The 24,720-nt window shown below is 43.1% G+C and overlaps 2 long non-coding RNA genes and 2 other non-coding genes across 4 annotated transcripts in view; 2 read left to right on the top strand and 2 right to left on the bottom strand.

The window, feature by feature from the left end:
- LOC116628648 overlaps positions 1-1,304 on the top strand; it is a 5,017-nt gene extending 3,713 nt beyond the window's left edge. Inside the window, exon 3 of the long non-coding RNA XR_004298655.1 lies at positions 118-1,304. This is a non-coding gene — a long non-coding RNA (uncharacterized LOC116628648). The remainder of the gene's footprint in view (positions 1-117) is intronic.
- Positions 1,305-17,709: 16,405 nt separating this feature from the next.
- On the bottom strand, positions 17,710-17,791 carry TRNAS-GCU. The gene has a single exon. It is a non-coding gene; the product is annotated as a tRNA-Ser (tRNA).
- Positions 17,792-19,169: 1,378 nt separating this feature from the next.
- Positions 19,170-23,498, top strand: LOC116628650. Its single transcript, XR_004298656.1, has 3 exons — positions 19,170-19,945; positions 23,042-23,096; positions 23,217-23,498. It is a non-coding gene; the product is annotated as an uncharacterized LOC116628650 (long non-coding RNA).
- Positions 23,499-23,872: 374 nt separating this feature from the next.
- Positions 23,873-23,944, bottom strand: TRNAP-CGG. The gene has a single exon. It is a non-coding gene; the product is annotated as a tRNA-Pro (tRNA).
- Positions 23,945-24,720: the final 776 nt, after the last annotated feature.

The raw sequence follows: 24,720 nt of genomic DNA, 5'->3' as shown, positions 1-24,720 counted from the left end.
TGGTAATCCCCGCAGATTGGGGCTGTGCTCCCAGCCTCCCCTGCACAACCCCCCCCCCCAAAGTTTTTTAAGATGTCGGCCCAGTTAACGAATCTATTTCTCTTTTGGTCAACAAAGGGTGACACAGGGGAATCCAGACACGGAGAAATCACCGCGACTTAACCGAGGGAACCGGAAGAGGGGTGGGCCGGAGGGAAGGGCCCCCAGCCCAGGCTCCTCCTTCCAGCCCACCTGCGGGAGAGCGTCGCACGCTATCGCCACCTGCTGGCCGTTTGGGACAATGCAGCTAAAACTTGGTTTTGTTGTGTGGTTTCTATTAGGCAGTCAGGTGCGAGGGCTTCATAATGGCACACATAAAGAACACAAGAAGCAAACACAAGAAACAATCCTGCTCCCGACATAGTCCTTCACCGCCCAGCTCCCCCATCGGTAACAGGGAGCCACATTTACTAGTTTTGTGTGTAGCGGTCTGGAACTTCTTCATACAAACACAGAAACGTGGACTCCTCCCCACCCCCAACACACACACTTTAATTTAAATGGCCAATGGTGATGTTCTTCTCACGGTTCTACCCATTGCTTTTCTCATTACCTAGCTTGGAACCCTTTCCTTAATAACTAGAGCGGCTGAAAATTCTCGGCAGGTGCACCTTAGTAACCTAAGGAAGGTAACCCGAGGCCAAACCTGTTCCTACACTGGGAACCCCTAAAAGTGAGCCTGATGCTCATCTTTAAGAGGGCCGAAGCAGGTCAGGACAGCTGTGGGATGGGACCTCTGGGCTTTGTAAGTGGAGACACAGATCCTAACACCGAGCATCACCTTGTCAGTGGGGCCGTGGTTAATAGTCATCTTTATCATTGAGCGACCCCACCCTAATTTCCTATTCCTACTTTCTACTCTATTCGTCTTCATAATGTGTACCAAGATCTGACATGCTGCATGTTTTACCTATTCTTTGGCTTCTCGTCACCCTAACACCCTCCCCACTAGAATGTAAGTCCCTTGAGAGATGTATTTTTCTGTTTTAGTCTATTTTGGTCACTACTTGTACTTCCCAGCTTCTAGAACAGTGCCAGGCACAGGGTACATCTCTGAATAAATGAGTGAAGTCATATTCCTTGGATCCACTGTTGCCAAATGGGAGACCCTCAACGAATTTTCTTTACTTCCTTTGGTGGATGATACGGAAGATCAAAGACAACTCATCCCTTCCCAGCATTCTCCGAGCACTCCTGGTTGAGTTCCCCGTTTTCTCCCCCTTGCAAAAACCTTTGGTTTTGTTAAAACTCGGATTTCCTCTCGTTCCTGATGTTTCTCATTAATGATTATTGGCACATGCATTATTTTTATATACCAAATAAGGCAATGAACACATTGTGTCACTTCCAGATATCCTGCCCTTCTCTGAGTCTCAGACTCAGGACCTTCCTTCATTAGGGAAAACATGAAGCCTGCCAGTTTCAGGGGGTGAAGCTAACGGGAAATTATAAATCCCCTTCTCTGAGACTGCTGCCTTCTGGATTTCCATTTCTCCTGGAAGAGAAACCCTGGTGTCTAAGGACTTCTCCCCTAGAGCCCCCAGATGTCCATCCCACCCTGCACCTATGGTGACCACCGCTCAAGGGCGCTGCTGTCCAGCCTTTCCCTGCTCATCCAGCCGAGGGACCTCGTGGCCTTCTGGGTGGGCACGGTTAATGTGTGCCTTTGCCTGGTCTTTTTCCTTCTCTTTCACTTACCTCCAACTCCCTGCCTTCTGAAAGTTCCATCACTCTTTCACAGCCAGACTATGGAGTAGGCCATCTGGTCCGACGAATGAAGGCACACATGACTGCCAAACCCGTCTCCAGCCTCAACTTCTCCTTCCTTTAAATCTGCACTGGCAACTGTGTGACCTGAAACGTTCTTCAAAATACCACCAAAACCACCAAAACCACCGTGCAGGGATCATCGATCACTACCGCCATTCAGGGCTGTGTGTCAGGGAACCAGAAAAAGGGAGTCACTCACCTTGTTTTATTTAATCCAATTTATTATTATTTTCACAAACATATACTATTATCCTCATTTTAGAGATGGAGCTGAGGCTTGGCCGGGGGTGGGAGGGTGTGGAGTATCTTCCTAAAGTCACGTGGCTGATACCTGGCAAAGTCAGTGTTGGCAGGCAACATGTGTTACCCCCACATCTGTGCTTTCTTCACCCCAGTCCATGTCCGTCCCCCTTCCTTCTCCACGAGTGCTCACCAGCTCATTGAACATATTTACATAGCTGTGGGTTTCTTCATGCACCAGAAAGATCCCCACCTCCAATGGCTTGCCAAATCTTCCAGATTTTGCTCCTGCAAGTTCTCTTTCTGTTCATTCATTCCTTCACCCAGTTGTGGTACACAGTACTGTGGAGGAAATGCCGTGTCACACAGAGCTCACCTCTGACTCCAGAGGCTGATAGAAGGCGCGTGGCCCAGCATCTGGGGCTCTTCCGTGTTGGGATGTGCTCTGGCTTCTCCACCCCTGGTGGCCCCTTTCTGATGGCCCACAGCTAAAGAAAGAGACTTCAAAGCTCAGTTTGACCACGTGTAGGAGTGCTGACAACACTGACTCCATTCTTGACTCCTCCCTCTTCGGGTTTGCAGGATGGCCTCTTTGGGGCCCGTGTTCCCAGCCCTTGGAGATTAATAGACATACTTTAGGAATGACTGCCAAGGGCCGGATGCGGCGGGTGGGGGGGCTTGCTGTGGCCTCCCGTGAATCTATTAGAGATAACATAGTCTTTCCCCTTCTTGACACACAGGTGGGGTCACAAGATCTAATTAAAGGTTAGCTGTCAATCAGGTGCAGGTGACCCCTTTGATCTCACTACAGTGCCCTTCTGCGAGGCCCCCCCCTTGCTCTATAAAATCTGGGGACTACTGTCTGGACTTTTTGGAGAATAGCCATGCAGCTGCCCTGTCTCATTTCCCAGCAGATTCTCCCTGTCAGTAAGTTACCCTGAGTAAAGCTCTGTGTAAACTGTATGGAGCCCCCTTTTTAGTTTTCCAGTCTCAGTGCGCCTTCTCAGTTTGGGGCACACTTTACTGTCCCTCCCCCACCACCCAACAGGCACGTAACTCCTCCGCCCCAAGTTCTTCAGAAGATCTTCTGTCTTCTTGACCTGCATTTCAAACCATGACTCAACACCATCTACAATTTCCCAGCTCATTAAAAAAAAAGTCATTTCTACCATAAACGACTGTTTCATACTCAGTTACTAAATACGTTCTTTTCTCAGAGAGAAATTCCCATTCCCATGTCTGTGGCCTCTCTGCTCTGTTCTTGCTTCAGCCTTATCCTTCCATACTCATTCTTGATTCCTTTGATCTGATAAAGCGTTTTTCTCTCCCCCCACCCAGCTCTTTCTTTAAACTTGTTTTGTGCTTTTGCTCTTTGGGGGGGGGAGTGTTGGGGGGGGGAGGATGGCTCCTGTTTTGGACATTTCCCATCTCCTCAAGAGCTGTAACTATCACATTGTAACCTAGTACACATTCCAACACCTAATATGTGGACTTCAGAAATTGGTGATTTGTCTTGGGTGGAAAGAACTGGTTTTTTCCTTTGGAACAACGTTTTATAGGTGTCAAGATAGGAAATAAAAAAACAATTTGTATCTCTCATTTTCCCTAATTGACAGCCTCCTCTGTTCAGGCCTTTGCGATGTTTTGTACAAAGAGGTTTGCCTTGGTATGTTTCCTACTGGAAACAAAATGTGACTTCTCAATTAAAAATTCCAAAAGTGTACTGGCATGCTCTTAAATGTTGTCCATATGATGCATATCAGGGGCGCCTGGGTGGCTCAGTTGGTTAAGCGTCTGCCTTCGGCTCAGGTCATGATCCTGGAGTCCCGGGATCGAGTCCCGCATCAGGCTCCCTGCTCGGCGGGGAGTCTGCTTCTCCCTCTGACCCTATCCCCTCTCATGCTCCCTCTATTTCATTGTCTCTCTCAAATAAATAAATAAAATCTTTTAAAAAAAAATGATGCATATCAAATAAATTACTTTCTAAGACAATAGATTGTTGCTTTGCAATCCATTCTACTTATCTGGTAAGCAAAAGATATTGGATTCAAATCCTCACAGGATTTTGGTTTTGCATGTCTAGTACTTCTTGATACTTATTTCTTCCCACAAAACTTGGCCCTGGATTAAGCCTCATTTGCCTTATCTAGTCAGTTCCACACCTGACCTACAAGCACCTGGATAATTGAGAATAATATAATAGTGTATAATGGTGCAGGGTGCGTGGGAAGCTCAGTTAAGCGTCTGCCTTTGGCTCCGGTCATAATCCCAGAGTCCTGGGACTGAGCCCTGAGTTGGGTTCCCTGCTCAGCAAGGAGTCTGCTTCTCCCTTTCCCCTGCTTGTACTCTCTCTCTCTGTCAATAAATAAATAGAAAAATAGAATCTTTTTTTAAAAAATGGTGTATAATGGTGCAATAAATAATAACTGTTGAATAAGTGCCTATTTGCCAAGAACTGTTTCAGGCATCTGGGAAGCAAAAAGGAGTGAGACATTACCCTTGCTCTCATAGTCTAATAGAAGAGACCAAAGGTGCTTTTATACTTAATCCCAATAATCCCGCTGCCAGGAACAAAAGTGATGTGTTCAGGGCCTTCCTCAACTCCATAGTCCCCGGCTCCAGGAACCTAGGACTGTGATCCTATTTGTTCCCATTCTCAGTCCTTCAGACTCCCATGAACACAACCCAGGAAGAGGCAGAATGGCCTCCTCCACATAGGAGTAGGACCAGACCCTCCAAACTACTTCTGTAAACTCAAAAATCATCCTTGCCAGTTTCCTTCTATTCCATTCTGATAACAGGGCAGGTCAGTATAACATTGTGTTTGGGCTTTCCAGCATTATTTGATTCAAATACCATTTTGAAATATTTTTATTTATATGCTTGATTAAAAAGTTCATCCTTTGTAAAATATTAAGCTGAGGATTAACAAACCATAATATCTTTGAATTTATGTTTACATTAATTATGTTACAAAGTCAATACTTTAAAGTTTATAGATTTGAATTCTAAAATTTCTTTCTTGATTAAAAATAATATACGCATGCTAAAATATTTGATTGACTCCTAATGGCCTGGAGGTTATGGTAACATCTTATTAGGGCTAAAGTGTTAATTTGTACTTTAAGAATGCTTACAAGACAATTTCAGGAAATGCTAACAATTTAAAATTTAATGTCCCTGGTTACTTTTCAGTTGCTTTTAGTTTTTTGGGGTATTATAAGCTCTGTGAATATTTTTGTGTATGTCTTTTGGTGAACTTATGCATTCATTAATTTCAGGCATATAATTAGGAGTAGAATTGACAGTTTATAAGGTAGTCATAAACTTTTCATAAACACTGACAAATATTTTCCAAAATAGAGAAACCAATTCAGTCTTCTCTCAGCAATGTAAAATGATTTTAATTGCTTCATATCTTTGCTTTATAACTTGTTAGGCTTGTTGATTTTTGTCCTTCTGAGAAGATGTGCAGGGATATTTCATTGTTTTAATTTGAATTTTCATTTCCCTTATGAATAATGATGTTGTATACCTTTTCATATGCTTCCTGTACCTTGCATGTCATTAAGTGGAGGAGATTATTCATATCTTTGAGTATTTTTTATTGGGTTATTTAACATTTATTTGTTGATTTTTAAGAGTCTTTTCCATATGGATATTTCCATACGGACATATCATTGACCCAACACAATTTATTAAGAAGACAACCCTTTGCCCATTACACTTCAGTGTTTGTCACGAATCAGGTGACTATATACGTGTGGGTATATTTTTAGTTCAATACCAATCACCCTTACTACCATAGCTTAAGATAAGGATTAATATTAATTTAATAGTCCCCCAAACTTGTTCTTCTTTTATGATTGTCTTTGCAATTTTCATAAGTATTAGATCCAAGAAGATATGTTTCCTAACTCAGGGGTTGGCAAAGAATGGTGTGTAGGCGAAATCTAGCCCATCAGCTGATTTGGGTAATAAAGTGTTACTGGAACAGGGCTATGGCAGTCACTTGTGCGTTATCTAGGACTACTTTCTCGCTACAACAGCAGAGCAGTGACAGAGACTCTAAGGCCTGCACAGCCTAAAATACTTACCATCTGGCATCTTAAAGAAGATGTTTGTAAACCCCTATCCTAACTCATTCTATAACAGGGTCATCACTTTGGTACTAACATCAGGCAAATACACTACAAACAAAGAAAACTCCTGACCAATATCCTTCACAAACACAGATGCAAAAATTCTAAACAAAATTTTAGACATTAAAATCTATTCATATATTTAAAAAAATAATACAGCATGATCAAACATTCCTGGTTTATCCCCAAAATGTAGGGTTGGTTTAACGTGAGAAAATCAATCAGTGTAAAACACTGCATTAACAAACTAAAAAAGAAAATTCATATGATCATCTCAATAGGTGCAGAAAAGCATTTGACAAAATCCAATATCCATTCCTGATAAAAACTCTCAGCAAACTAGGAACAGGATTTCCTCACCCTGATAAAAGGCATCTACAAAAAACTCAACTAACACCATTCTTAAAAGGGAATCACTGATTTCTCCCTAAGATTGTGAATAAGATAGCTATGTCTGCTCTCACTACTTCTATTGAATGTTGTGCTGGAAATTCTAGTTAGTGAAATCAGGCAAAAAAACAAAAAAAAAGAACAAGAGAGAGAAGGAGAAACTGAGAGAGAGACAGAGAGAAAGGAAGGAGGGAAGGAGAGGAAGAGGAAGAGAGGAAGAGTCACCCAAATTGAAAAGGAAGCACTTGTACTGGATTTACAAAGAGCTAGTAGTACCGATGAGTGAGGTCAGAAAAGTGACAGGATGCAAAGTTAATGTACAAAACACAACTGTACTTTTATATACTGAGAACAATCAGAAATTGAAATTTTTAAATTTATTCTATAATATGGGCGCCTGGGTGGCTCAGTTGGTTAAGCGACTGCCTTCGGCTCAGGTCATGATCCTGGAGTCCCTGGATCGAGTCCCGCATCGGGCTCCCTGCTCGGCAGGGAGTCTGCTTCTCCCTCTGACCCTCCCCCCCCTCATGTGCTCTCTCTCATTCTCTCTCTCTCAAATAAATAAATAAAATCTTTAAAAAAAAAAAAAAAAAATTTATTCTATAATATGATAAAAAATATGAAATGCTTAGAGATAAATTTGACAAAAGATGTTAACTGCCTGTGCCCTGGAAAAGACAAAATATTCCCGAGAGAAGTTAAAGAGGCAACTCAATGTGAAGATATAGTTATTCAGAAGTCAGGAGACTCAGATTGTTAACATGTCAGTTATCCCCCAACTGATCTTTAAATTCAACAAACCCAATTAAAACCCAGAAGTTTTCTTTGTAAAAATTGACAATATGATTCTAAAATTCACATGGAAATGAAAAGGATCTAGGATAGCGAAAACAACTCAAAAAGAAGAACAACGATGGGTGGCTCTCAACTAGTGATTTCAAAGAATTATTACAGAAAGCCAAGCAACATGGTGTCACAAAACAGGCAAATAGGTCAATGGAACAGAATGGAGCGCAAGAATAAACTGACTCATATATGAACAACTGATTTTTGAGAGAGGCCCAAAGGCAAATTGGTGGAGAAAGGATATCCTTTTTATTTTTTTAATTTTTTTTAAAGATTTTATTTATTTATTTGACAGAGAGAGAGACAGCGAGAGAGGGAACACAAGCAGGGGGAGTGGGAGAGGGAGAAGCAGGCTTCCTGCTGAGCAGGGAGCCCAATGCGGGGCTCGATCCCAGGACCCTGGGACCCGGGGACCATGACCTGAGCCGAAGGCAGACACCTAACGGCTGGGCCAGCCAGGCGCCCCAAGGATATCCTTTTTAATAAGTGGAAAAACTGAATATCCACAGGCGCCAAAAAAAAAAAAAAGCCCATAATTTATAAAAACAACCTCAAAAAAAAAAAAAAAATCACAGACTTAAATGTAAAATGAAAACCACAAAACTAGGAGAAAATGTAGGAGAAAGTTTTGTGACCTCGTGTTAGGCAGAGTTCTTAGCTGTGAAACCAGAGATACGATCCAAAAGGGAACAAATAAATTGGGCTTCTTCAACAAAAAAATTTGCTCTTCAAAAGACAAGAAAATCAAAAGTCAAGCCACAAACTGGGAGAAATCTTTGCAAATTCACTCATTTGATAAAGGACTGTATTTTTGGTATGCTCAACATTCAACACTGAGAGAATAAAGGGTCCAATTAAATAAATGGGCACAAGATACGAACAGACACTCCATAAGAAAGTATGTGATTGCCAAATAACTACAGGAAAAGATGTTGAGAATCATTAGCCATTAGGGAAATTCAAATTAAAACCATAACCAAAGACCACTACACACCTACTAGAAAAGCTGAAGTTAAAAAGACTAATCATGCAAAGTGTTGGAAAGGACATGAGGGAACTGGAACTCTTGTGGTAAACTTGTGCTGTCAATGGAAAATGGAAAATAATTTGACTGCTTCTTAAAAAAGTTAATCATGTAATCTACGATATGATTCAGCTATTGCACTCTGAGTTTCTACTCAAAAGAAAATGAAATATATGATCATTGTCGACATGGAAAGATTTTTCCCTTCTTCCCTTGGTTCTCTGGCTGGTCTAACAATTAAACTGACATAAAACAGATTAACAGGAGAAAAACAAATTTAGTTTCATAGGTGCCGGAGCCCCATAAAAACATGACTCAGAGACGTGAGCAAAGCAGGCAGCTTCTATACTTCGGAGACAAAGAAACAATAAATTTCTGAAGAATTGACAAGACAAGCTGGGCTTGGGGTAGTAAATTAGTGAAGTAACAAGATTTGTCTATACGGCCTTGTTGGTCCTAAATTCCCAACTCTGGTGAGAAAGAGGTCTCCCACCCTCCTGGGACAGGGAGGGTACCTTTCACGTGGAAGATTTATTTCCTGCTTTCAGGGGGAAAAATGAGGGTCAGAGAGTTCTTCTTGTACCAGCTGTTTCTCAAGTGATTTTGTTCAAAATAATCAATATGCCAAAGTGGCATATCCCATGAGGGTCTATTCCATTCCCCTTCATCACACGAAGACTCATACACAAATGCTCACAGCAGTCCTCTTTGTATTCGCCAAAATCTGGATATTGTCTAAATGTCCATCAATACAAGATGGCTACAAGATGTGGTATATTCATGCAATAGAATTCTACTCAGCAGGGAAAAGGAATGAACAGCTGCTAGACAAATGTGTTGGTTTCCTATTGCCCTATTGCAGCATGATACATTACCACTGTTTAAAAGAAGAAAAAAAAAAAGACAACAGGCGCCAAATCGAGTTGTTCTGCCAAATTGACTGGGCTCACTGAGGCAGACACTAAAACTAGGAATTAAACCTGCCAACGTTAAGAACTTAAACACCAAACAGGCTCAAACACTGTAGCCAGGACCCTAGTCTCTCTCATTTCCAAACTCCGTCTCTAGCTACAAGTTCCCAGTCTGGGGGGGGGTAGGGGTTGACTTGACGTGGGTGTGATGCTGATAATCTTAGCTCCCCCCACCTTTTAGATGACTGACTTTCTCTTACACAGAGCAATGTAGTGAGCTACAGTTCCACACGTCATCTCAAGAGGCAATGTATAAATTGCACCAGCCTCAAATATTTATCCTGCAGCTTCTCTCAAAATTCACCGGGCCCTTTCAGTTAGAACAATGATCCTTCCCCTCCTGGGCAAAAATAATGGAAGTTGCCTCTCCCTGTTAGGGATGGGGGACTCACGTCCAGCATCCAGGGGACCATGCTCATCACCAGCATCCTCGCCTGGATCTCAGCCACCAGCCTCCCCAAGATCACGCTGGTCCAGATCCTTTGAATTCGACTGATGTCAAGACGTTGAGGACAAGTGAAAAAGCCATGCTTGGTGCTCCCTCTCCAGATGCCCGAGACAAGCGAAGCAGAAGCTGTGTTTGCAGATTGTCAAACAGGGATTTTGAAGTAGTCCAGGTGAACAGGATATGTCAATCAATGCCTTTCTGAGTTTTTCTGGGAAAAAGAAGGATTTACCATTGTGGTAAGTGATAAGGACTGAGAATGTTCTTGTTTCCAAATGATGCTGTAATACACACATAAAATGCATACATAACACTAGAGAGATATTTGAATTAATAAATTTAGAGAGGTTGCTAGATACAAAATGATGTACAAAAATCAATTTTATTTCTTTATATATTATGGTTACAGAGTGAAAGATGATATTTTAAAGAGGTTGTTTCTCCTCAGTTTAATCAGTGGAATCAGTTGTACGCCTATTAACACACCAGCATTTTCCTTCCTTGGCAATTGAGAAGAATAATGTAAATTGATGTGGAAATGAACAGGGTCCAGAAACCTCAAGATCAACACAAAATGCAAAAACCCGAAGGCATTGCACTAAAAGTATCATCTGTGATAGGAAGCCATCCTATTTAGAGCCACCTGGGACTGTTCCACAGACAATAAATCAATGAAAAGCAAAATTTCAAAAAGGCAGAAATGTATATAGAACCCGAATGAAAGATAGAGTAGGCGCTGCAGAAAGTGGGGGAAGGACCGCCTTTTCAGTAAAGACTGCTGGGCTAATTGGACAAGAATAGAGAACAAATCTGAAAATGACCCCTCTATGTCACCTTAAAAATTTCAGTTCAAAATGCAGTGTATCTGGAATGGGAAATGAAAAACAGGGAACCTCACATAAGATAACCCCAGTGAAAACTAGAGGACTTCATGGAGGGAAGGACTTTTCTAGGGGAGAGAATGCCATCACCATGAAGCAGAAGATGGAAAATCGGCATATATTAAAATTATGTTAAAAAAAAATGAAACCACTGACAGTGGAAAATGAAAAACACAAAATGGCAAAGAGCTCATTTGCCAAAAAATAAAAAAACAAGCAAAACACTCCCTAACCAAATAAAGATAAAGAAGCCCATTAGGAAAAAAAAAATTGTCAAGACTTGAAAAGGCACTTTATAAAAGAGAATTTCTAAATGGACAAGGGGCCCAAACTCATTAGTGTATTCAAGTAAAAATCACAGTCTGATGACCCTACACACCAACCCCACGAGCCACGCTAACCACGGGGAGCACACCACCCACAGCGACATGGGTGACATCATGTGACAGCGAGCATGTCAAGCGGAGGGGACTCTCCGTACCGAGGATGTGGGAAAATGGCAACATCCACACTGAAACCCTGTTCATCAGTGTGTACGAAAACTGAACACATGTCTGATCTCTAATTCAGCAGCTCGAATAACTGCAAGCTCACGGCCTCGGAACGACTGACGCGTTTACGCAGCAGCATTGCTGTAATTGCCCAAATTCGCAAAGGCCTCTGTGGGAAACTGTTAACTGGTATCTAGTAAAAACGCTTATACACACACACGAACACCATCATCAAGGAGGCAGGGCTCCGGGAGCAGACACTGTGTTCACATGTCACAGTGGGGCTCCTCAGAGTCCCCGAAACAGAGACAGGTCAGTGCTTTCTGGAGCTTAGCCACGGATGATGGGGAAGGAGACTCCACTGATTCCAACTCTTAAGGTTCTTGGATCCAGTTCCAAAGGGGGTGGCTCCTCCCTCCAACCAACACCAAGCAATTCTTGGACACCAGCAGGGTCCATTCAATTCTGATACTGTATATGGGGAACAGCATCAGACCCCACGGGGTTAGTCCGATAAGACTGCCCCTCTAAGATGCCCGTTGGAAGTCCCAAGCTGTTACCTGTGCTTCTGATTGACTGGCTACAGATTGGAGTTTCCCAGGACCTCCTCCTCTCTTAATTTGCTAGAATGGCTCACAGAACTCAGGGAAACAACACTACCAGTTTATTAAAGGAAGTGATAAAGGATATGAATCAACAGCCAGATGAAGAGATACATAGGGCAAGGTGTGGAGAAAGGGCAAGGAGCATCCATGTCACACCAAACACCCTGTGTCTCCATATGTTCACCAACCTAGAAGCTCTTTAAACCCAGTCCTTTTGGATTTTCATGGAGGTTTCATTGCACAGTCATGATTGACTAAGTCACTGGCCACTGGCTGATTCAACTTCCAGCCGCACTCTAATCCCCAGAAGTCTGGGGGCAGGACTCAAATTTCCAACCCTCTAATCACATGGTTGGTCCTCCTGGCAACCAGCCCTGCCCTAGGGTGGGGTCCAAAAGTCACCTTTATTAATAACAAGACACCCATTACACCTTTATGGCTCTGAAAGCATTTACAGGAACTGTGGATGAAGACCTAATATGTCTTATCATTATATTGCGGAGATACACACAGCCATGAGGGTGACACCATCAAGAAAGACTGAGTGTCCCATTACTATTTGGGATTCTTTCATTCCTTTGCAGATGGCTTAATGCCCATTTTGTAGCAGGATGGGAGTTCAGTGCTTAAACCAAAATTTAGGAGTTAAAAAAAAAGCTAACTGGAAGTTGCAAGCGAAGTATGATTGACAACATTGAGCAAAGGCAGGATATATATTCCATTAAAAAAAATGCTTTGGAAAGGAGCCAATTTTTTTTATTGAATTAAGTAATACTTATCTCTACAGGCAATTATGCATTCTTCATATCCTCTTTGCTCACTATCTCACTGCCTCATAAGATTTTGAGCTCCATGAAATATAGCCCATATTTCTGTGACTTTCCGTTTTAGCCCATGTCAACAAATAACACTCAACATAACTTTAAATGGTTCTACAATGTGGCAGAGCCATTTATATTTTTAAGGAGAATCCCCTAGAGTGCTTTATTAATGTTTTCTCTAAAATATGCTCAGGGTTGAAGGGGTAGAAGAATTCGATTACCGAAGGAATGGTGTAAGACAATTTCTATACCTTCCAGACCATCTACTTACTGTGTTTATTTTTTTAAAACAAATGCCGCCAACGGTAAACACATATTCCTCATCATATTCCTCACTGAAGTGATTTCTAATAAGGTATAGAAAGAATGCAAGAATTAAAACTCACTTCTTACACTGAGAAGCTCTCTTCTGGCATCCAACTCTGAAGACTGCGAGCTACATGTAAAGGGCTCTAGTTCCATGCTGCCATTTTATTGGGGCAAGTGAGATCACACCTTTTACTCACATCTTGCCACACCCATCTCAACTACTATCTCCTTTGATTGGATTTTCCATTAAAAAGCCAATCAAAATAAGGCAAGAAATTCACAGCCCATTAAGACTCCAGCTATACACACTAGTAAAGGATACAGAGTAATTTCAAATACTCACCAGTTCTTGGATTCAACAAAGCAAGGCAATGTTGGATTTTTAAATACGGGGTCTTGGAAGGCCTCTTAGACCTGATCCCTGAAGGAGGAGGAGGAACCAGCCTCAGGGAAAGGGACAGTTTAGAACAGTGGATAAGGTAGACACTAGATTTCAGACCGGACAGGTAAAAATTCTAAACCCCCAAGCCAATTTATCAGCTAGTGACCTTGAGAAAGTTTAAGTTCTTTGTGCCTTGGATTTATTAAATTTTAAGTGGAGATCATAATTGTATCAGATATTTTTTTAACGAGAATGTGACCCACATTTGATTAGGAAGTGCACATCTTAGCCCTCCACGTCTTATTTAATGCGTGTGGGTGTGACCGTGTCTGCTCACACGTCTGTTTCTCACACTGTGTGTCCCTGTACTACTCTGTACCAGTCCAGGTCTGTGTGTTTTTCAGTAGTATTGTGTGTGGTTTAAGTTGTGTCTCAACAGCGAGAGTTTGTTTCCTGTGTTACGGTCCGTGCGGTCGCGGTCTGCATCACCTACCAGAATGGACTTCCTTAGGGTTGTGCTGGGTCACTGCCCTGTGCCCACGATGGCCCTGCCCAGAACCACGTACAGAGAGGACTTAGTAATGGTGCAGGAAATTAATACAGCAATGGATGAGATTTGCTGTTTTGTGCCTGTCTGTTGCTGTATGTCCCCGTCATTGTGCGTCTCGATCATCTTTTCAGTGACAACCTCTGAGGAGGACCTGATTAGATGAATGTCTGATGTGCACCTTGCTGTCACTGCATAGCAGTGTCCGTGTTTTGTCCTTTTATGAACGTGTGGCTTTTCAGAATCAGTGTGTTTGGAAGTCATGAACCCTGGCTCTAGATTTGCCATCATGTGAGCCTCACAAACCCCACAAGGGGCGCTAGCTCCTGAATTTCTGGGTTTTGCTCTTCAAGGACTATAGACAAGGACCATTTCTGCTCTCTGAACTTGACAAGACCTCAGACCTAGACCCATGTACATATGTACCCAGACTCAGTACACAAAAATTCTATTCTGGAAGTAAATTTTTCATTTAATATTTCTTTAGAAGTCCATTACGTACCAGTCTCGATACCACGGACACACTACAGAGTGGGACACAGCCCAGGCCCTTACAGAGAAAAGGAGACAGATATTATGGGAGACAGATATTAAACAAATGGCTGGGAACATTTAACTGTAATTTTTATATGTGCATAAAGAATTACAAGGGGCTCTGAGAACTTACCACGAGGCATCTTAATCTTGGAGACCAGAAAAGGCCTCCCAGGGTGGTTGGCATTAGATCTTTGTAGCTAAGAACGGCAGAAGAACAAGAGCACACTGCAGGGTGTAAGCATACAACTAATCTTAATTGGTATATTTTCTGCTTGAAGAAAGAAATCTCTTGAGAAGTTCTCATCTTATCAGAAGATAGCACATTGAGAACAGATTACTGTGATTCTTCAGTGGTCTAATATGCTAGGAAGGGTTCTACACATTTCTGTATACATTTGATAGAAGCAGATTAACTGTACCCAAGTGAGTGGGGAATGGGCTTGTTGAAGAAATATCACCCCAAGGCAGGTGCACTTGGGCAGGTGTCTAATCAGCTGGGTCCATGACAAAGCACCACACGTGTTACAGAATGCAGAACCAAACTCAAAGTTGAGAAGCAAACAATCCATCCCTTTTCTCTATAGCCATTCTACAGAAGGTAAATCTGGAAATAGTCTTTGAAAAGATATAAATCAGTCAAAGCAAGAGGAGCAGTCCAGATTGCACAAACATCCTAAGAAATGGGTTAGGTAGGAATTCATAGGACACGGGTGAGAGAGATCAAAGCTTCACTCTGAGGAGTATTAAGAGCGTGGAGGGTCTCGAATGCTGACATAAGGAGTTGGGTGTTGATCGAAAAGACAGTCAACTTGTGGCCATTTGATGTATTTTTCTCTATTTTATATATATATATGCATGCATATAATATTATATTATTATACATATGTGTGTGCATTATATTAGTATCTATCACAACATGTCAGGATTTCTCAACTTTGATACTAACAACATTTCGTGCCAGAAAATTATTTGATGTTGGAGACAGTCCCATTGGCAGCATCCCTGGCCTTTACCCACTAGATGGTTCCTCTCTAGCTGTAACAACCAAAAATGTCTTTAGACATTGTTGAATGTCCCCCAATGGGGAAAAATAACCCGTGAGTGAGAACCACTGCTACAGACCCTTCATTCATGAAAGAGCAATGTTGGTGGGGCTGAAGAAGCCTCAGCCCTAGATTAAAAAAAAAAAACAGACAGAAGGGCCAGAGGCCGGCAACTCCTTAGGTTTGTTTTGTTCTGCTGAAGATCCAAGAAGTTTGCAATGAGCTTTGGGGAATGAGCATCTCACTGAGCAGGATGCTATGTGTTCCTATCAAGGAGCAATGGAAGTCCACTAATTAAAAGAGAAGGTTCATGTCATATACTTTTATATTGTCAATATTCAGTGAACTCATTAATATTTCCTAATCAATCTTATAATTGCAGTAAAGTGCATGCATCACAGGAAACTTTACCTAGTGAGCGGATGATTGAGTGGAGAGACTCCTCTATAATGGTGTCAACAGATGTATTCAAAGTAAAGCTTACATCTGTAAAGTAAAGGTGGATCCTTCATTGTAAATAGCAATAATCTTCCTTCATTGTAAATAGCAATAATCTTCCCTCCTCAGCACTCACCCACTTCATGGTGCCAGAAATTAACTAAGGGTTGACTCCTGTCCAGAATGTTCACAAGAGTGAACTTATTAAGAGTGCCTTTCAGTAGAATATTTTTTCTCTCAAATACAAATGTCCCATTTCAGTTTCAACTTCCCCCACCCCACTATTTCTTTCTCTAGAATTGTGTGCACTGGTTTGGTGGTGGAGTGTTTGGGTTAGGCCCCTCTCGGTACTGTTAGTATGGGAGAGCATACTCATTGCAGACTGAGCTCTCCCTGCGCTCTGATGGCCTCTACACATGCGTATCCTCATCGCCTGATGTGGGGTCAGCTCTTCCCAATATAACAGTTCTGATAGCGGGCCTGCTTCTCCTCAAATCGCATCCACACGATGAACTAATATCAGCCTTTCTACAACTGGTATATAAAAATAAATTGGATTTATTTATTTTTTTTTTAAAGATTTTATTTATTTATTTGACAGAGAGAGACACAAGCAGGGGGAGGGGAGAGGGAGAAGCAGGCTCCCCGCGGAGCAGGGAGCCCGATGTGGGGCTCGATCCCAGGACCCTGAGATCATGATCTGAGCCAAAGGCAGACGCTTAACGACTGAGCCACCCAGGCGCCCTAAAAATAAATTGGATTTAAATGAATTAATAAACAATACAATTTCAAACATAATAGCATATGTAATAGCATGTTTATATATACCATATTTAATAGCATAATTTAGATATTTAGATACAAATATCTAAAATATATCTAGTAAAATATGGGCTATATTTCCACGTAGAAAAATCATATAAGACACTATTCAGATACAGAAGACATAAATAATTGAAGGGTATAATATGCATTGTCAGATTCCATAACTAAAGATGTCTATTATATTCAAATTGATCTACAGATTCAAACAATATAATCCAAAATTACATCTGCCTTCCCTTTTTGGGGGGCAGAAATTTACAAAATGATTCTGAAATGTATATGGAAATACAAAAAGGCAATTAAGAACAGGCCAATCTTGAATAGGAACAAGAGGTCAAGACTTATCACAAAGTTACAGTAAATAAGACAGTCGTGTATTGTACAGTAGGCAGTGAGGAGGAACCTGAAAAGCACCACACATACATGGACATTTGATGTAAATGGCAAAGGTGATTTTGTAGAGCAAAGGGGGAAAAGATAAGTCCTTCCGACAATGGTGTTTGATTATTTGAATACCACAATGAATATATTTATCTACAGATCAATGATAGATCAATAAATAGATATTCCGATTGATTTTTCCTCCCACTATCAATAAATATTAGTTGCAGGTGAATTGCAGATCTACACATCAGAGGTAGAAAAATAAAGCCTCCGCGTGTTAATAAAGGGCAGTCTCTGTGATTTCGAGATTTTTCAACCTCACCTGTCTTTCACTTTCTCTCCTCCTTCCCCCGCTCCACCCCCTCCTTTCGCAGGAACCAGAAAAGATGCGCAGCAGAAGGCTCCCGATTCGTCCCACAGACAAGCAGCGCCCGACCAACCACGAAGGGGAGAACCCGGTTTGCCGCAGCGCGAGTCCGAAAGCAGGGAAGGGAGGGAGCCGCGAAGTCAACCTTTTTTGGCAAACGGGCTTAAATTGGAAGGATTTCCTTTCCTCTCTTCCTTACTAAAATGCCTGACCGACGAGGGTGGGATTCGAACCCACGCGTGCAGAGCACAATGGATTAGCAGTCCATCGCCTTAACCACTCGGCCACCTCGTCACGGCTCCCCAGCGCCTTCTTCCAGAGCTTACCCGGGAGCTCCGGCGCCTTGGATGGAAGGACCAGGAGAGGCTCGGGGACGTCCGCGGGACATGGGGGTGGCCGGCTTCTACACGAGTGGACCAAGGACTGGCCTGGGAGCCTCGCGATGGGAAAAGGCGGGGTCCGCTCTCCCAGGACCCAGGACAGGGGTCCGGCGGCGACCGCAGCACCTTGCCGGGGGGTCGGGGCTGCCTCGCGCGGGCGGCCGGGCCCCCGGGGGCGCATGCGCGCAGGCGGTGGGCGTGGCCCGGCGGCGTGGGAACCTGTGGGCGGTGAGCACCTGCGCGCCGGGGGCGCCCACCTGAGCCCACCTGAGCCCGCCGCGGGCAGGGGCTGCCACGGCCGGTGCCCCCGGAGCCGACGTCGGGGGCCCTGGCGAGTCGGGACTGGGGGTTCGTGGGAACCGAGACAGTGTGGGCGGTTAGACGGCGGGGCCGCGTGGGGCCGCGCCCCGTTCCTACTCCGTGTCCTTACCGCCTGGACGCGGCGGGGTGACACTGCGCAGGGAGGGGCCCTTCGCTCGTGGGGCTCTTCCCCGCCCCTCCGCCTCCGACGATCCGGGAGTCCCCCCCCCATACCTCTGAGCCTCTTGGGTGATTTTCTTGGGGCAGGTTGCCCAACTTTCATTCGATTTTCCAAGGGATGTGGTGCTAAAAATGTTAAAGGACTCACTGCCAGCGAGAAAATTATTTGGAGAGAGGCTGAAAAAAAGCTATTTCAACAGCTTTTTTTAGATTTTTGATTTGTTTCACGGAATGAATAAAATGCACATAAATGAACATGGGTAGGGCTGAATTCTGACTAATCAGAATGAACCATTTATGCCCGGGGAAAGAAGGTCGTATTAAAGGTGAGTCTTGCAGAGGAAGTGTTCTAGAGGTGGCCAGGAGAGGGGGTGTCCCACGCTGAGGAGGGGGCCTGAGCAAAGGCAGGGAGGCTCGCAGGATCTAGACAAGTGTGGAGAAATCACTGTGGCTGAAGCGCTGAAGCATGTGAGTGACTGATCAGGAAGCATCCATAAATCTGAGAAGGAAGGTGGCCCTGAAGATTTTTTTTCCTGAAGCCCAAGCAAATCAATCATAGGATGAACAACAGGGAACATGGGCGAAATCCTGCAGGAATGGATCAAAGAACCATTGTCTCTTCTTATTTGAAAAAACCCTTGGAGTGTTTGCCGCATTGACCTGCTTAGATCTTCACGCTCAGCTTCACCTTCTTCCCTCTGCTTGTTTTCCACACTCGTCCAATTCCTGATTTTTTTAAAAAAAGATGATAAACATTTATTTGGGACAGAGAGAGCACAAGAAGGGACTAGGGTCCGAGGAAGAGGGAGAAGCAGACTCCGCATTGAGCATGGGGCTGAAGGCAGCCACTTAAGCAACTGAGCCACCCAGGCGCGCCCAGTTCCTGATTTTGTATCAAGAAGGATCTATTTCCCCCTCTTTCCAACAAGACCTTTTCCCTCATGGAGAGCTCTTGCCCTTCCTTATTTGAACCTGGATAGATTTTTTTTTAATCCATACCTTGGTTCTCAGCTTAAAGCTTATTTTTTTTTTAATTAACATTTTTTTTATCAAAGTTAACCACACGTTTTAAAATTTTAAGTACTTCAAAAATATGTGTCCATGAAAAAGTGGTCTTCTTCCTCTTATCTTATTCCCTCTTGAGAGAGGCAAAGATTTTCAGCCCATTTGCCTTTTTGTTTGTGTTGTTTTTGTTTTTACCAGCAGCCTATCTTCAAATCTCGTGCTATGGCAGAAATGGCTAGTTGTCCACCAATATTTGCTCCTTCCTTCCAAGGAATGGACATTTAGTAGGGCTCATAGACACCTGTTAGAAGACTACAATGCACAGCTTTCCTTGATGGCCAAGCATGGCCATGCGGCCAGTTTCTAAACTAGGGCATTGGAGAGTAACCGTTCGTGAGACTTGCAGGTAATGTCCAGAAGAGAAAAGAAATACCATCCACTTCTCTCTTCCTACTGTGTCTGCTTGCTGGGAAGAGAAACACCATAGGAATGAAGGAGCCGGGAGGTAGAATACTGGAACCAACACCATGGAGCCAAAGCATCCCCTTGGAATTGACTATTCCTTCAGACAGTTATGTGAGAGGTGAGTAACATCTGCTTCCTTTAAGCTACAGTAGACTGGGGTCTTTGTTACAAAGACAAAATTATGTTCTAACTAATACACATGCTTTTATTTCTACTTACTGATTTTTTAAAGTTTAGTATTTTCTTTTGATTATCCATTACACAAAAAGGAGTCACCTCTCTTTCATGAACATTAGAATTGTTTTTTTCCCAAGTTACCACAAACAGCCATATAAGTTTTGCCCCCCAGAAAGGAAAGAAATTGATGATTTCTATAGTTGCTATACAGTTTTCATCATGAGGTCTTCACCGTGATCCTGTACACTTTCTTCCCCTGCCTTAGGGGTAGATATTCCACATCCTAAGTCTTTTTCTATCTTAATTTGCCTTCTCCTTTTGGTGGGGCACATTGTAGAGTAGCTTCCTGAAAAAGAGTTCATTGGAAGTAAGATTTTTGATTGTTTGGGCATTGGAGAATATCTTTTATGTTCCTCTAACATTTGATTGAATGTTGGTTGGGTATGGAATGCTAGGTTGGGGAGTATTTTCTTTCAGGATTTTGAAACTTCTCTACTGTCTTCTAGCTTCCAGTATTGCTTTTTGAGAATTAAGAGGTCATTCTAATTACTGATACTTCATTTGTAATTAGCTTTTCTCTCTTTCAGGATAATTTCTCTGTCCCCAGACAGAGATTTTCAAATGTCTGAAAAGTATGCCATCATGTGTTTCTATTTTCATTCATTGTTCTGAGAGCTCTATTACTTCATTAAATTTGGAAAATCATATATTTCAGTTTGGAAAATTAGCTTGACTTCTTTGTTGTTGATTTTCTCACTTATGTATTCTCTATTTTCTTTCTTTTTTCCCTGGAATTTCTTTTTTTTTTTTTAAGATTTATTTATTTATTTATTCATGAGAGACAGAGAGAGAGAGAGACAGAGGCAGATGCGGGACTCAATCCCAGGACCCTGGGATCATGACCTGAGCTGAAGGCAGACGCTTAACTGACTGAGCCACCCAGGCGTCCCTCCCTGGAATTTCTTTTACCTCAGATTTTAAACCCCTAGGATATTTCCTCTACTTTTTTCTTTCTTTCTTCCCTGCCCCCACTTTTTTTCTTACTATTTGCACTCTTATTTTTTTTCATAGACTTACTTTTTTTTAAGGCAGTTCTACGTTTACAGAAAAATTGATAGGAAAGTACAGAGTTCCCACATACTCTCTCCCCTCTCCTATAGCTTCTCCTATTATTTACATGCTATATTATTGTGGTACATTTGTTACAACTGGTGAACCAATGTAACTGAAATCCATAATTTACATTAAGGCTCACGCTTTGTGTTGCCCATTCTGTGGGTTTTGACAAATGTATAATGACATGTGCCCATCATTACTGTATCATACAGAATAATTTCACTGCCCTGCGCCCCACCTCTTTATTCCTATATCCCTCTCTACCCTTTTCAGAGTAGCTTCTTTCACTTAACAATACGCTTTTAAGGTTCTTTCATGTCTTTTTGTGGCTTGATAGCTCATTTCTTTTTCTTACTAAATAATATTCCATCATATGATGTACTAGTTTGTTTATCCATTCACTTATTTTTTTAATGTTTTATTTATTTATTTTAGAGAGAGAGAGAGTGCACAAACAGGGGGAGGGGTGGGGCACCTGGGTGGCTCAGCGGTTAAGCGTCTGCCTTCGGCTCAGGTCACGATCCCGGGGTCCTGGGATCGAGCCCCGCATCGGGCCCCCTGCTCAGCCAGGAGCCTGCTTCTCCCTCTCCTGCTCCCCCTGCTTGTATTCCCTCTCTAGCTGTCTCTCTCTCTGTGTCAAATAAATAAAATCTTTAAAAAAAAAAAAAAAAACAGGGGGAGGGGTGTAGGGAGACGGAGAGAGATTCTTAAGCAGACTTCACACTGAGCGCAGAGCCTGACTCAGGGCTCAATCCCAGGACCCTGAGATCATGATCTGAGCCAAAACCAATAGTTGGATGCTTAACCAATTGAGCCACCCAGGCACCCACCCCATCCATTAATTTATTGAAGGACATTTTGGTTGCTTCCAAGTTGTCACAATTATGAATAAAGCTGCTATAAGCATTTGTATGCAGGTTTTTGTAGTCATAAGTTTCAACTCACTTGGGTATGTACAAGGCAGCATGACGGCTGGGGTTTCCCTTTATATTTTTTACTCAGTATTCTGGAAGATGTCCTTCACATTTATTCCAGCTGCTCCATTTTCATTTCTACTCTCACAATTTCAGTTTTAAGAGGCTTTTGTAATTGAGCTACTGTTTTGTACAGCATTCTTTCTCTCTGTAATAACTTTCCTGAGAAGTTTTCTTCTCTCTGCATAATATTTTCCTCTATTTTTTCTAGTTCACTTTTATCGCTTTCATATTAGACACTTACTTTAGATGTCTAGTGATCTTTGGTTGCTGGCTATAGTTATAATTAAGCCCTAAAAATAACTGGAAACTGAGATTATGAGTCCAGTTCATTGACCGTGGACCCCACTGTAAAGTGATCTGCCTGCGCCATTTTTTATCAGACAGTATCTTGAGCTCATCCTTCTGGGGATAATAAAATGTCTCGAAGGAGGATTATTCAATCTCTGGCTGAGATGGCATAAAACTGACTTCCTGCATCCCAAGAAAATTCTTGAAGGACAAAGGTTGAAGGAAGTTCCTTTTGAATTTCAAACTTAATGAATGACACCATCTGCTTTAAGTTACAAAATTATATTACAAATAAATTATAAATTCATATTTCATGTATAAAAAGAGACAATATATTACACACCACTTCTGAAGAAGGACCTGCATCTTCAGTGCTAATTAGGTCTCCAAAATGGACCCAAACAAGGAAAGGTAAAAAAGACCACACACTTGCAGAATACTAAGATGAGCTGGGCCAGCTGAGCCTTGAAAGAAACTGTAGTGATGTGTGTGTGTGTGTGTGTGTGTGTGTGTTCACCGTCCGTGCTGGCCACAAAACACAGTTACTCTAAGGAAATAATTAGCTGGCATGGGCAGAGTAACTGGATTAATACCTTCCTCTCCATCTTTTTTTTTTTTCTCTCTCTTTTAAATGTGTGTTCATTAATTTACCTGAGCGTTTTCAACAATTCCTAAGTGAGAGCACTTCCTGGGGCGGAGGAGCAAGTACCGGTGAGTTTTCGGGCACGGGGTAGGGATTGCTCCGGGTTTCTCTCTCGGGTGTTCAAACCCTGGCCAGCAGTATGCCCTGGCTCTCCACGCTGTTACGGGAAGCCTGTCCTTCCTTCCTAGGACGCGTGAAAATGGTGAATATTTAGTTATTCGTGATACTGAACTCCGTGGAAACGAAAGCTCTTTTACTGCTTGCCCAGCCCTGCGGCCCCAGCACCCGCCGCCGGAGCAGACGAACGAGCTCCAACCCGGGCGGTGCAGGAGGAGACAGAGGCGGGGTCTGCTCGCAGCGGCGGAGCGCAGCGCGAGCGGGCAGGTGGCGGGCGCGGCAGGCGCTGCGAGGCCGAGGACGCTCCGCGCAGGGCGCCGTAGGAGCGGAAACTCCACTTCCGGACCGGGCGACCGGAGGGAAGATCCGCGCGGGCGCCGACCCCGGCTCCTCCCCGCCGCAGGTGTGCGCACGCGCGTGCGCGCCCGCCGCCACGCCCCCGGCCTTCCTCCCCCCGCCGCAGGTGTGCGCACGCGCGTGCGCGCCCGCCGGCCACGCCCCCGGCCTTCCTCCCTGCGGCCGGGAGGGATGCGCCGGAGAGCTGGCGCGGGTCCGCGCTCCAGGTGCGTCGCCCTCAGGGCGATCCCGGCCTGCGTGCCCCGCTCCTCCGGGGACACTGCCTTTGTGCATGGGGTGAAAGCCCAGTCTTTTGGGCAAGAATATTTGGGAAAATACTTCTTTTTTTCCTCCCCTTAATTCTCTAAACCCAGTTGGTTGAAAAGGAAGCGGGCTCGTCCGGGATTTGAACCCGGGACCTCTCGCACCCGAAGCGAGAATCATACCCCTAGACCAACGAGCCGCCTACGTACGAAGCTGTTCCATATTTTGATATAAGAAGAAATAGAATCAAATTCCCCGTTTTATTTTGTTTACAAATAATGTGTTCCCTGAGAAGGTGTAATCCCCCACCAATCACAGGGATGGAACAGTTGGAAGAGCTGCTTGTGTGCACGGTTTGTTGGTTTAAACCATGACACCACGTGGTTGGAAGAAAGCCTGCTCACCTGTAGGAGATTTTGACATTTTCTTTCTTCTTTGTTCTACTTTGCTAAACCAGTCTACGTCATTGAACCCATTTTCATTTAGCTTATCATTAAATTCGGTTAGAAAAATTCGTGTTCTGGAGTTTTCCTCTTCTCACTGTTATCCCTTTGAAAGCTGGGTATGACCATTACTGAGGGGCTCGGAGACCATTTGCCCAACAAGGAGTCTTCGCAGCTACCAGAAGTTCCTAGAATGAATACTTCGAATCTCGGCAAATTCCGCTGATTCCATTCCATAACACTAACTTTTCAGGGGCACCAAGAGGTTAGTATTAGGTGAGTTTATTAACTTATCAAAACTTCTGGTTAAAGTCAAAGTTTTCACCAGGGGTCATTAGCTGATATTTGTAAACCACATTTTAAATCCATGTAAATATGTATGCATTGAACTAATACACATTTCAGTTTTGCTGTACTGAATTCGATACCTTCAAAATTAAAAATAATTCGCCTCATTACATTCATTCTTTCAATTATTCTATAATTATTTATAGAATTCCTGTTCAGTTTTTTTACCCCAAATGAGATTCTT

Source organism: Phoca vitulina, unplaced genomic scaffold, assembly GCF_004348235.1.
Source record: "Phoca vitulina isolate PV1807 unplaced genomic scaffold, GSC_HSeal_1.0 scaffold125, whole genome shotgun sequence".
In the NCBI taxonomy this organism is placed as follows: Eukaryota; Metazoa; Chordata; class Mammalia; order Carnivora; family Phocidae; genus Phoca; species Phoca vitulina.
Note: the sequence above shows the minus strand (reverse complement) of the source record. Positions and strands in the feature narration are given on the sequence as shown.